Here is an 11,379-nt window from a genome sequence, read left to right as displayed (position 1 = left end):
ACTCATGGAATCACTATGCAATGTCGGTACACCTGTATGAATCCCCAAATCTCCCACTAGCCGATCAAGCCATATAGCCTCCTTGCAACCCTCTGTGGCTGCAACATACTCAGCCTCTGTGGTAGACAAAGCAACGCACTTCTGTGCACGAGAGATCCACGACACTGCACCACCTGCAAAGGTGAACACATAACCAGAAGTGGATCTCCTACTATCCACATGCCCTGCATAGTCTGAATCTGTGTACCCAAGTACACGCATGTCTCCTTTACCAAAGCAAATGCACATCTCCTTGGTACCCTTCATGTACCTCATGATGCACTTAACTGCCTCCCAATGCCTCTTTCCTGGATTAGCCATATACCGGCTAACAACTCCCACTGCAAATGCAATGTCTGGTCTAGTAGCTATCATAGCATACATAAGACTCCCAACTGCTGATGCATAAGGAACCTTGGCCATCATGGCCCTTTCCTCATCTGATTTGGGACTATCTGTGTGACTCAGTTTCACATATGGAGGCAATGGAGTACTCACTGCCTTCCCCCCCTCCATATTGAAACGCTGCAATACTTTTGTAACATACTCTTTTTGTGAAAGCCAAAGGAGTTTCCTACTCCGATCACGCGTGATGCGCATACCAAGAATATGACCTGCAAGTCCCAAATCCTTCATATCAAAGGCCTCATGCAACTTGGCCTTTAAAGCATCTAGCTCATAAGTATTTTTGCTAGCCAATAGCATATCATCCACATATAGTGCCAGGATTATCAGGCTACTATCCTTAGCCCTTTTAGTATAGAGGCAGTGATCGATTTCACTCCTTCTAAAGCCCTGGGACCGAATGAAAGCATCAAACTTTTGATACCATTCTCTAGGTGCTTGCTTAAGACCATAGAGACTCTTCTTCAGCTTGCAAACTAAATGCTCTTTGCCCTTTTCTTCAAAGCCTTCCGGCTGCACCATGTAAATTTCCTCATGCAAATCCCCATGCAAGAAAGCTGTCTTGACATCCATTTGCATAAGCTCCATATCCTCTGATGCCACTAGTCCAAGCATGCATCTAAGTGTGGTCATCTTCACAACCGGAGAGAATATCTCATCAAAGTCCACACCCTTCTCTTGCTTGAACCCTTTAGCAACCAAACGAGCCTTGTACCTAGGCACATCATCACCTGTGACCTTCATTTTGTAGACCCATTTACATGGCAATGCTTTCTTTCCATGTGGCAAAGAAACCAAGTCCCAAGTCTTATTCTTCATAAGTGAACTCATCTCTGATTGCATAGCATACTCCCACTTGCGTTGATCCTCACGCATCATAGCCTCTCTATAGCAAGAAGGCTCCCCACAATCAGTAAGCATCACATAGTCTACCCCTGGAACAAACCTATCAGGCAGTCTAGACACTCTAGATGATCTTCTCAAGGGCATTTCAGCTTGCTGTCCCATTTGCATATCAGCCACATTTGGCTCATCATTTCCACCAATAGATGATCCATCATCTACCCTTGATTGTATACCTGTGGGAGTACTTGGTGGCACCATTTCTTGCACATTTGGTGCATGGACAGCTTGCTGTCTATCAACATATGCAGGTGGATTCACATCCTGGAAAGTGATTCTCCTCATTTCCACATCCCTCATGGGTGCCTTATGCATCTTCTTCTCATTGAAGACCACATCATGGCTGCGTATGATCTTCTTTGCTTCCGGATCCCAGAGACGATAGCCCATCTCTCCACTTTCACCATAACCCAGAAAGATGCATTTCCTAGACTTAGGATCTAGCTTCTTTCGAAGCTCTTTTGGCACATGTGCATATGCCTCACACCCAAATATACGCAAATGAGAGTAAGAGGGCTTCTTTCCACTCCATGCCTCTTCAGGAATACCCCCATCCAAACTCTTACTAGGTGATCTATTGATCACATGCACTGCAGTCTTCATTGCCTCAGCCCAAAAACCACTAGAAAGACTTGCATTGGAAAGCATGCATTGCAACCTTTCTTGAATGGTACGGTTCATCTTTTCTGCAACTGCATTTTGCTCTGGAGTATGAGGGGATGTAAGCTCCCTCTTAATCCCACGAGTATCACAGAAATGCTGAAAGTCATGAGAGAGATACTCTCCACCATTGTCAGTCCGTAGGCATTTAAGCGTTCTACCTGACTGATTCTCAACCAAGGCCAGCCATTTCTGAAATACCTGGAACACATCACTCTTCCGAGCTATAGCATAAGCCCACACTTTCCTAGTTGCATCATCAATGAATGTCACATAGTATTCAGCCCCGCCTAATGACCGTGTAGGCATGGGACCACATACGTCTGAATGCACCAAATCAAGCATTTCAAACTCTTTCTTTCCCCTTCTTTTATGGGCTGATTTAGTCTGCTTCCCATAGAGACAGTGCTCACAAAATTCAAAATTAGAGAAACTCAAATGCGGTACATAACCCAAACGGCATAAGAGTTTCATTCCATTCTGGCTCATGTGCCCCAACCTGCAATGCCACAAAGAAGTGCTTGGCTGCTCGGTTATTGCAACAACATGATCAAATACCCCTGATACATGTAAGGGATACAAAGTCCCACACTTGGCACCCCTAGCCAAAAGCATAGAGCCCTTTTGAATTTTCCAACTTTGAAAGCCAAAAGTGGTGTGAAAACCAGCATCATCTAGCTGACCCACTGAAATAAGACTCTTGGTCAGCTTAGGCACATGTCTCACATGTTTCAAAACAAATGCAGACCCATTTGCAAAAGAAAACTTTATGTCACCTGCTCCCACTATGTCACATGCATAGTCATTTCCAAGATGCACACAACCTGTCTTTCCACTATCATAAGTGGAGAACCATTCCCTATGGGGAGTAACATGGAATGAAGCACCAGAATCCAAAATCCAATCCTGGGAATATGCATCATCTGAAGTGGTAAGCAACTCTGCAGATAAACTAGACATGAAGAGAACATCATTTTCACTATCATGTGTGACTGCATTGATCTCCTCGATCTTCACTTTTCCTTTGTCCTCCCTTGGACTCTCTTCCTTTTGATTTGCACCCCAATTTGCATTCTTTTTCTTATCCTTTTGCTCTCTTTTCAACTTGTAGCAATCCTTTTTCATATGGCCCTTCTTGCCACAATGGTAACACTCAATGTTCCGTGCCCTGGATTTGCTACGAGACTTCCCTCTTTCTTGGGACTTCCCCCTGAACTGTGATCTGCCCCTTTGCACATTTAAGGCTGCATCCTGCTTGTTGCCATCCATAGACTTCCGTCTAATCTCCTCGGCCAACAAGCTACCCACAACATCATCAAATTTCAGTACTCCACCAGGTGCAGAGTTACTGACAGCTGTATGTAAGGTATCCCATGAGGATGGCAATGAACATAAGAGAAATATTGCCTTAGTCTCCGCATCAAAATTCATTTTCTGAGCCTGAAGTTGGCTGAAAATAATATTGAATTCATTCAAGTGAGAAGCAATGGAGACCCCTTCCTTCATCTGCAGCTCAAACAACCTCTTCATGAGGTAAACTTTATTAGAGGTAGTTTCCTTTTCATAAGTGGCACACAATTTCTTCCACAAATCTTCCGTAGTCTGCTCATTTACTACTGTGAAATAAACTGACTCTGCAAGATGAAGTCTAATAGTAGACTTTGCTAATGCATCCAACTCATTCCAATCATCCTCAGACATATTTGCAGGCTTAGCTTCAATCCCTGCCAAGGGTTTAATCTGCTTCTTTTGAATAAGCACATCCCTTATCTGTTCTTTCCACAAAGAAAAGTTTGTCCCATCAAACTTTTTAATGCTGAAAAACTCCTTTTCAGGCATGGGATGCCATGATGCAAATAAAGCCAAATCCCAAATGCTAGTACCTGCAAGAGAGAATCACACCAAATACCAGGTGCACCCAAATGTGTATGCCACAATAGAGTGAAATATCACCAAAACTCAAAACTCAAAGCATTAAAAGATGCATCTGACTCATGTGCATATACTATGCATCCATATGAGCAAATCTGGCCCAAAAGAAAATGCCAATAAGTGCCAAATGACTCAAGCATAAACACTGTCCACTGGCATATGCATCAATAATGTCTCATCCAAGAGAGCATAGCACTATCAATGCGTCACCTGCAATGTGTCAAAGCTGTCCCTTAGCATAAAATAGCATCCATGTGCAAAGCGTCCATAAAAATAGCATCCCACAAGGCAATTCGGGCCTATCAGCGCATCCAATAAGGACCGCAATGCATCCAAATGGCCTATAAATCATCCACTGCAACCCAATGCACACCACGAATGAGTGCACACTGCTCAAACTGCAACCAGAGTGATCTGCATAAGGTATGCTCAAGAAATCATAGTCCCACGGTAATGAGTGCTACTGAAAATAGAACCTGAGATGCCTCAAAACATGGGTGCCATTGCATAATCGGAACCAGCAAGAAAATTTGCAAATATCTCTCTTCTGCCAGAACTCCAAAATCCCAACCGATGAGTGAGAAATGGGAGTCAACACTTATCCACTGCCATGTGGCATAAATCTAAGGTTTCAAAACCTTAGCATGAAAAATGCATAACAGAGAGATGAAATCGAATACACAGAGATTTATAACTCTGAAAATCCTCCACCGAATCACGCAAGAACTGATAGGTAGGGGTTTTTGGGCGTTCGGAATGCAATGGGACAGACGGTTTTGGAAACCGTGGTCTCAATCACTGGGTCCAACACACGGGCTGAAAAACGTTTTTGGAAACAGAGCTGTTTGTAAACTCCACCGGAGTGCGAATGATGAGCAACATAGAAGTTTTAGGACCTCCTGAGTCCACCGGAACTGACAGATCTGCAAATGGTTGCTCCAAACTTGAGTTCCAACACCCGGGCAAAAAACGCAGGAATTGACACAGTGAGTCAGAAATCCACTGAAATGATCCCAGATTCAAGAATGAAGGTGTTTCCAAGCTCCTGAAGTAATGTGGACACCAAAAGTAAGCAATAGTTGCCTCTACAAGTCAATACGGAGTCTCTGTCATCGAACGGAACAGGGAAAAGCTCAAAAAACGACTTTTTCTTTGAAAGCTCTTAACAGGCTCTCAAAACCACTTCGCAAAGCCAAAGTGACTTTTCCAAAGGTTCCTCCAAGTCTCTGCACACTCGGATGCAAGTAAAGTCACCCACAAAGCTTCCCCTTCCTCCCACAGAGCTGCTGAGCTTCAAGCATTCACGCACGCTCAGCTAGATCACCCGGGCTCTGATACCAGTTGAGAGTGCTCTCAACGGAAACAAGAACGGAAGAGGGAGAGAGAGCGAGAGAGAGAGAGAGAGAGCCACACAAGTTTTGGTGGGTGCAGAACCACCCTAATCTTCTTTTTCATTCATTTATATATGTGTTTGAGTATTGTACATAACTGGGGTTAAGGCACAGTGACCTTTAACCCCACATTCCACTCACAGGAAGCACAATGAAGCAAGAGAAGGAAAAAGGGGTGAAGTCTAGTAGTGCCCAAGAAAAGGGGAAAGGGGTGATGGGAGAGTCACCACAGGAAATATTGATTGAGAATCCAGAGGCACCTCCTCTCCCTCGCATGAGCTTCACCCTCAGCTAGAAGCTCGACGGATGAAGGCACAAAAGACTACTGCTACTGTCCAGCCCTATTCTTTGATGGATGACTTGATGGATTTTAGTCCCAATATCACTTTACGACAACTCTGTCAATTTTCTCCACATATCAAGCATCAGACTATTGCATTTTTGAATCGCATGCCAGGAGGGTGCCAAAGGGGATCTGTTCAGGGCGGGCCCACACCAAAGACAGTAATAGTTCAAGATGGAGTAACACTAGACAATTGCTCGGCCTATGCTGCCCTCACATGTGAACAAAGTCCCAAGCTCGCAGTGGAGATCAATGGGGTGGAGCTGAAAGATGTCTTCTTGGATGGTTGGGCAGCAATTAACATCATGCCGAGAGGTACTCTTCAACAACTGGGTTTGAAATTGACAACTGACGTATATTTTCAAGTACACATGGTGGATCAACACAAGGTGAAGCCTATGGGGGCTGTCAAAGGTGTTCACATGAAGATTGGGGGAGTTACATTCCTGTCCAATTTTATTGTACTTAATATGACGGAGGGTGAGTAGACTTATCCTCTACTTCTCAGTAGACCATGGTTACACTCAGCAAAGGCCATTCAAGATTGGTCAAGTGATGAAGTTCGACTGGCTTTGGGATCCACATCCTTAGAAATAGACATGGTTATGGGAAGGGCTCATCATCGACCTATGGAACTTGGGGAAGAGGATTTTGAAGAAGAAGAAGGGGTGGAAGAGGAGCGATGGGCACTTGGGGATTGGCCCCTACAGAAAGAAGAGTTGGCCTATGTGGAGGACTCACCCTTCCAAGGTGAAACCTATGTAACAGCAGCATGAGTGATGGTGAGAGCTTGATGTACTTGTTGGAACATGCTGGACTAGATGAGGAAGAAGCTGTCATCTTGGATTGGATGGGGGCCCTAGGATCCTTAGCCATCAACATGGTGGAGTTGTGTCCAGAAGAGGATCCTGAAGCCCCATCTTGGTACTTCACGGAATGCGCAAGAGGTGAGCCAGGAAGCTAAGAGGTGCGCAGAAGAAGAGGATGACCACCTACTTACTGATGTCACTCAAAGGCAGGCGATGCCGGAAATGACTCTTGGAAGGGTTATTGAATCCATTGTGCAACCTGACCAACCTAGGAGGGGTCAAGAGATTGGACAACTTGAAGGAGCCATCCACATTCACACTGGAGTCTGGAACTTTAGACCTTCAAGGCAAGCCGACAGCATACAGGGAGGAGAAGATGTCACGGACCTTGTTCTACTCGACTTATACATGTCAGAAGCTGACCCCCCAATGACATGGGAGGTTCCAGAAACTACATACGAGGTGGTTGGATTACCATACAGAGGAATGCTCAAGCAAGCACAAAAAGGAAAAAAGAGAATGGGCCCAAGTGCTGCCTCTACATCTCAACCATTTCCAGAAGACACCCAACCGTCCTATTCGAGCTCTTGGATGGAAGAAGTAGTGGGAGATTTTTCTCTGGATGATTCTCCTGCGCACCCAGTAGTGGGAGCAGAAGAACTGAACAACTCCACATCAGGAAGCATACCTCAGGTTGACCATGCCAGGGATTGGAGGTATCTTAACATTGGGATAGAGGACCAAGCACGGCATCTTAAGGTAGCCAATTGGGTCTGGGAACATGACTATCTCCTTGCTCCATTGTCTGATTTTTTTCAAGAGTATGTCGATGTCTTTGCCTGGTCATATAAGGATTTAAAGGGAGTACCCAGTGAGTTCATGGAACATCACATCGATCTTTATCCAGAAGCAGAGCCGATTATTAGGGGACCATATCACATGAATCCTAACTATGGCAAGGCTGTCCATGCTGATATTCAAAAGATGGAGCAAGCAGGGTTGATCTACCCTGTTGACTACTCCGAATGGCTTAGTGGCATTGTAGTGGTGCCCAAAAGAGAGACTGGCAAACTTTGAGTTTGTGTCGACTATAGGAGTTTGAATACCGCCACACGTCGGGATAGGTTTCCTCTCCCCTTCACTGACAGGGTGCTAGAAACCGTAGTTGGACATGCTCTCTACTCCTTCATGGATGGATACAGTGGGTATAACCAGGTTCGGGTGCAAGAGCAAGATCAGTTAAAGACTACCTTTGTCACCCAATGGGGAACTTATGCTTACCGGATGATGCCTTTTGGTCTATGCAATGTACCGGCCACGTTTCAATGTCTTGTCACCAAACTCTTCCAAGAGAACATCGAAAAGTTCCTTGAGGTATTCTTGGGTGACTTCTCTGTGTTCAATGGTAAGAATGCTTCTCACCTCGAACCTGGTATTCAGACTGATCACATGAGTAAGTTGAGGTGGGTTTTTGATAAGTGCAGAGAAGCTAGGTTGTGCTTGAATCCAGACAAATGTTTCTTCCTCGCCTTGCGAGGGGTTCTCCTTGGCCACATCGTCTTGGCTAAGGGAATGACCATGGACCCAGCAAAGGTGGAAGTTATATTGACCTTGCCTATTCCTCACACACCCAGAGAAGTCAAGTCTTTTTTGGGACATGTGGGTTATTATAGAAGATTCATCAGGTCCTATGCTGACATAGCGGTGGCATTGACGGAACTCCTTCGGTAGGAGCAGTCCTTCAACTGGTCGGCACCTCAACAATTGGCGTTTGACAACCTCAAGGATCGTCTAGCAAAGGCACCCATCTTGTGGCAACCTCAATGGGATGTCATTTTTCATGTGCATGTAGATGCAAGTGGGCTAGCGATTGGGCGATATTGGCCCAACCAGATGAAGAGCACAAACTCGACCTACCTGTGTACTTCACAAGCAGACAACTCAATGGAGCAGAAAGGAACTATAGCACCACTAAATGCGAGGGCTTGGGCATGGTCTATGCCATGACAAAGTATCGGCACTATCTCTTGGGCAGTAAGTTTATCATCATTACTGATCATCAAGCTCTCAAGTACTTAATGAACAAACCAACGCTTGGGGGGAGAGTGAGTAGGTGGATTCTTCTATTTCAAGAGTTTGACTTTGACATCCTAGTGAGAGCAGGTCGATTACATCAACCACCAGACCACTTGTCAAGGATCTCTTTAGGTGAAGCAGCCATAGGAGTTGATGATGACCTTCCAAATGCGGGCCTCTTCTGTGTCAGTGCCACAGTACCAAAAGATGACTGCCTGTTTGCTGTGGACTACTTTCCCCCATGCTATGCAAACATTGTACACTTGTTGTCTACAGGGGAGTTCCCCAAAGGGTTAACTCCCGCACAAAAGCAGAGGTAGATTGTTCAGGCTGCTCCTTTCAAACTGATCACGGGTCAGCTGTACAAGTTGGGGAAGGACCACATTTTAAGGAGGTGTGTGCTCCCTCATGAAACACAAGCCATCCTTCAAGAGGCTCAATCAGGAATGGGGGGAGGTCATATGGCACCAGAGGCCACCGCTAGAAAGATAGTGTGCTCTGGGTTGTGGTGGCCAAAGCTATTCTGAGACTGAAGACTGCTATGCTTATGTGCACCGTTGCGACTTATGTCAAAGAGGGGGGCCGAAGCCTACCCGACGAGAGTACCTTCCCCTTCAGCCATCCAGCCCTGTACCACCCTTCTATAGATCGGGATTGGATTTTGTTGGACCCATCTCTCCTGCAACTTGAAGAGGGAACAAGTATGCTCTGATTGCTACTGATTATGGCACTAAATGGGTGGAGGCTAAGGCAGCGAAGACCTACACTGCTCAGGTTGTGGCCTCATTCTTGTATGATCAAATCATTTCTAGGTTTGGATGTCCTATGGAATTGATGAGTGACAGAGGTACCCACTTTCTCAATGATGTCATTACTAACCTCGTCACCCAACTGCAAATTTTTCACAAGACCTCTAGTTCATACTACCCTCGAGCCAATGGTTTGGCCAAGAGCTCCAATCAGACCATGTCTGATATTGTGGCTTAGTTATGCTTTCATTCCTTGGTAGATTGGGATATTCTACCACCAACTGCTCTTTTTGCTCACAGAACAGCATACAAGGCTAGCACTGGATATTCACCATTCCAGCTAGTTTACGGCTTGGAGGCGGTTATGCCTTATGAGTTCCACATGAAGACCACTAGGGTCATGGCAGAGATGGATGATAACTTGGAGGCATGCACACTTGAGAGATTATGGGATCTTGAAGCCTTGGATGAACATCGTCGTGAAGCGATCCTTGCTCAGGAAGTTTGGCAAAGAAGGCAGAAAGCATGGCATGATAGAAATATCAGGAAGAGGGAATTCCAAGTTGGCAGCTTAGTCTTGTTATATTCCAGTAAGTTCCTGAAGCATAAACCCAAATTTGTCAGTGGCTGGACAGGGCCCTTCTTTATCACAAGGATTATTCCCAGTGGAGGGGTCTATTTGGCCACCTTGGAGGGCAAGAAGTTACCAGCACCTGTAAATGGCTCACGGGTAAAGAAGTATCATCCACATTGACTCTCTCTCTTTGGATAAGGATTTCCATTCCTATTAGTTGAATTTTTATTTATTCAAAAAAAAAAACAACAACAATGTATTCCCTTTCCTAACCCTGTCAAGCTTCTACTCTCTGCCCAGTTGCACTCTTTGGTGGGAGATCAATAAAAACTGAGTTTTGCTTCTCTGGCAAGATAGAAACAGCCCTTGCCTTCTCTGGCACACACTTCTCCTTAATCCCTCTTCACCCCTGTCACTCAGGTTGAACCTCTGTCACCCATGTTCACCTCTAGGTCACCCATGTTCACCTCCAAGTCACCCCTGTTCATTCCCTATTCACTTCTATGTCAGCCCCCCATGTTCACCTCTAGGTCACCCCTGTTCACTCCTAGGTCACCCCTGTTCACTCCTAGGTCACTTCTATGTCACCTCCCCATGTTCACCTCTAGGTCACCCATGTTCACCTCCAAGTCACCCCTGTTCCACCCCTGTTCACTTCTATGTCAGCTCCCTGTCACCCATGTTCACCTCTAGGTCACCCCTGCTCACTTCTATGTCAGCTCCCCATGTTCACCTCTCTGTCACCCATGTTCACCTCTAGGTCACCCCTGTTCACTCCTAGGTCACCCCTGTTCACTCCTATGTCACCTCCCCATGTTCACCTCTCTGTCACCCATGTTTACCTCCAGGTCACCCCTCCCCTGTTCACTTCTATGTCAGCTCCCCATGTTCACCTCTCTGTCACCCATGTTCACCTCTAGGTCACCCCTGTTTAGCTCTAGGTCACCCATGTTCACCTCCAAGTCACGCCTTCAAGCTTGTAATGGAGGAATGCTCTGTGACCTTCTAGGCTCCATAGCTATACTGTGCAGAGCACCAACGAACAACAATGAAGGCAGATTACTATACGAAGTATTATTTTTGTCATTTGCTCATGAAAGTAAAGCTTATACGAAATGTTAAACCGATAGGCAGGATCTGTATGAATTAGAACTGTGATAAACACTTTAATACTTAGGCACGAGCATGACTGGGATCCTGCACAAGTAGCTCCGTGAAGCTCCAACTCTAGGTACTATGAGCGACATGAAATGCTCCACTGCTCCGAACGTCTCCCATGAGCAGGGGCAAAAAGGAGGTTCGAAAGGCCAAAAAAACTCGAGTGATAGTGGGCTTGCTTCCACAGGATGGACTCAACTCAAGGACCTATATAGTTCTATGATAATACCTTAAATGGGAAGGCGTCCATGACATCCTGTACCCCAGACCCTTTAGAGGATAACTATCGTGACGAGGTAGAGGCTATAGTATACACAGTAATCGCTATGAGGCTGGGATG

This window comes from Dipteris shenzhenensis, chromosome 23 (genome assembly GCF_047967505.1).
Source record: "Dipteris shenzhenensis isolate YYH24624 ecotype China chromosome 23, Dip_SZ_1.0, whole genome shotgun sequence".
NCBI lineage: Eukaryota > Viridiplantae > Streptophyta > Polypodiopsida > Gleicheniales > Dipteridaceae > Dipteris > Dipteris shenzhenensis.
The sequence above is the reverse complement of the archived record's forward strand: the minus strand, read 5'-3'. Positions refer to the sequence as shown.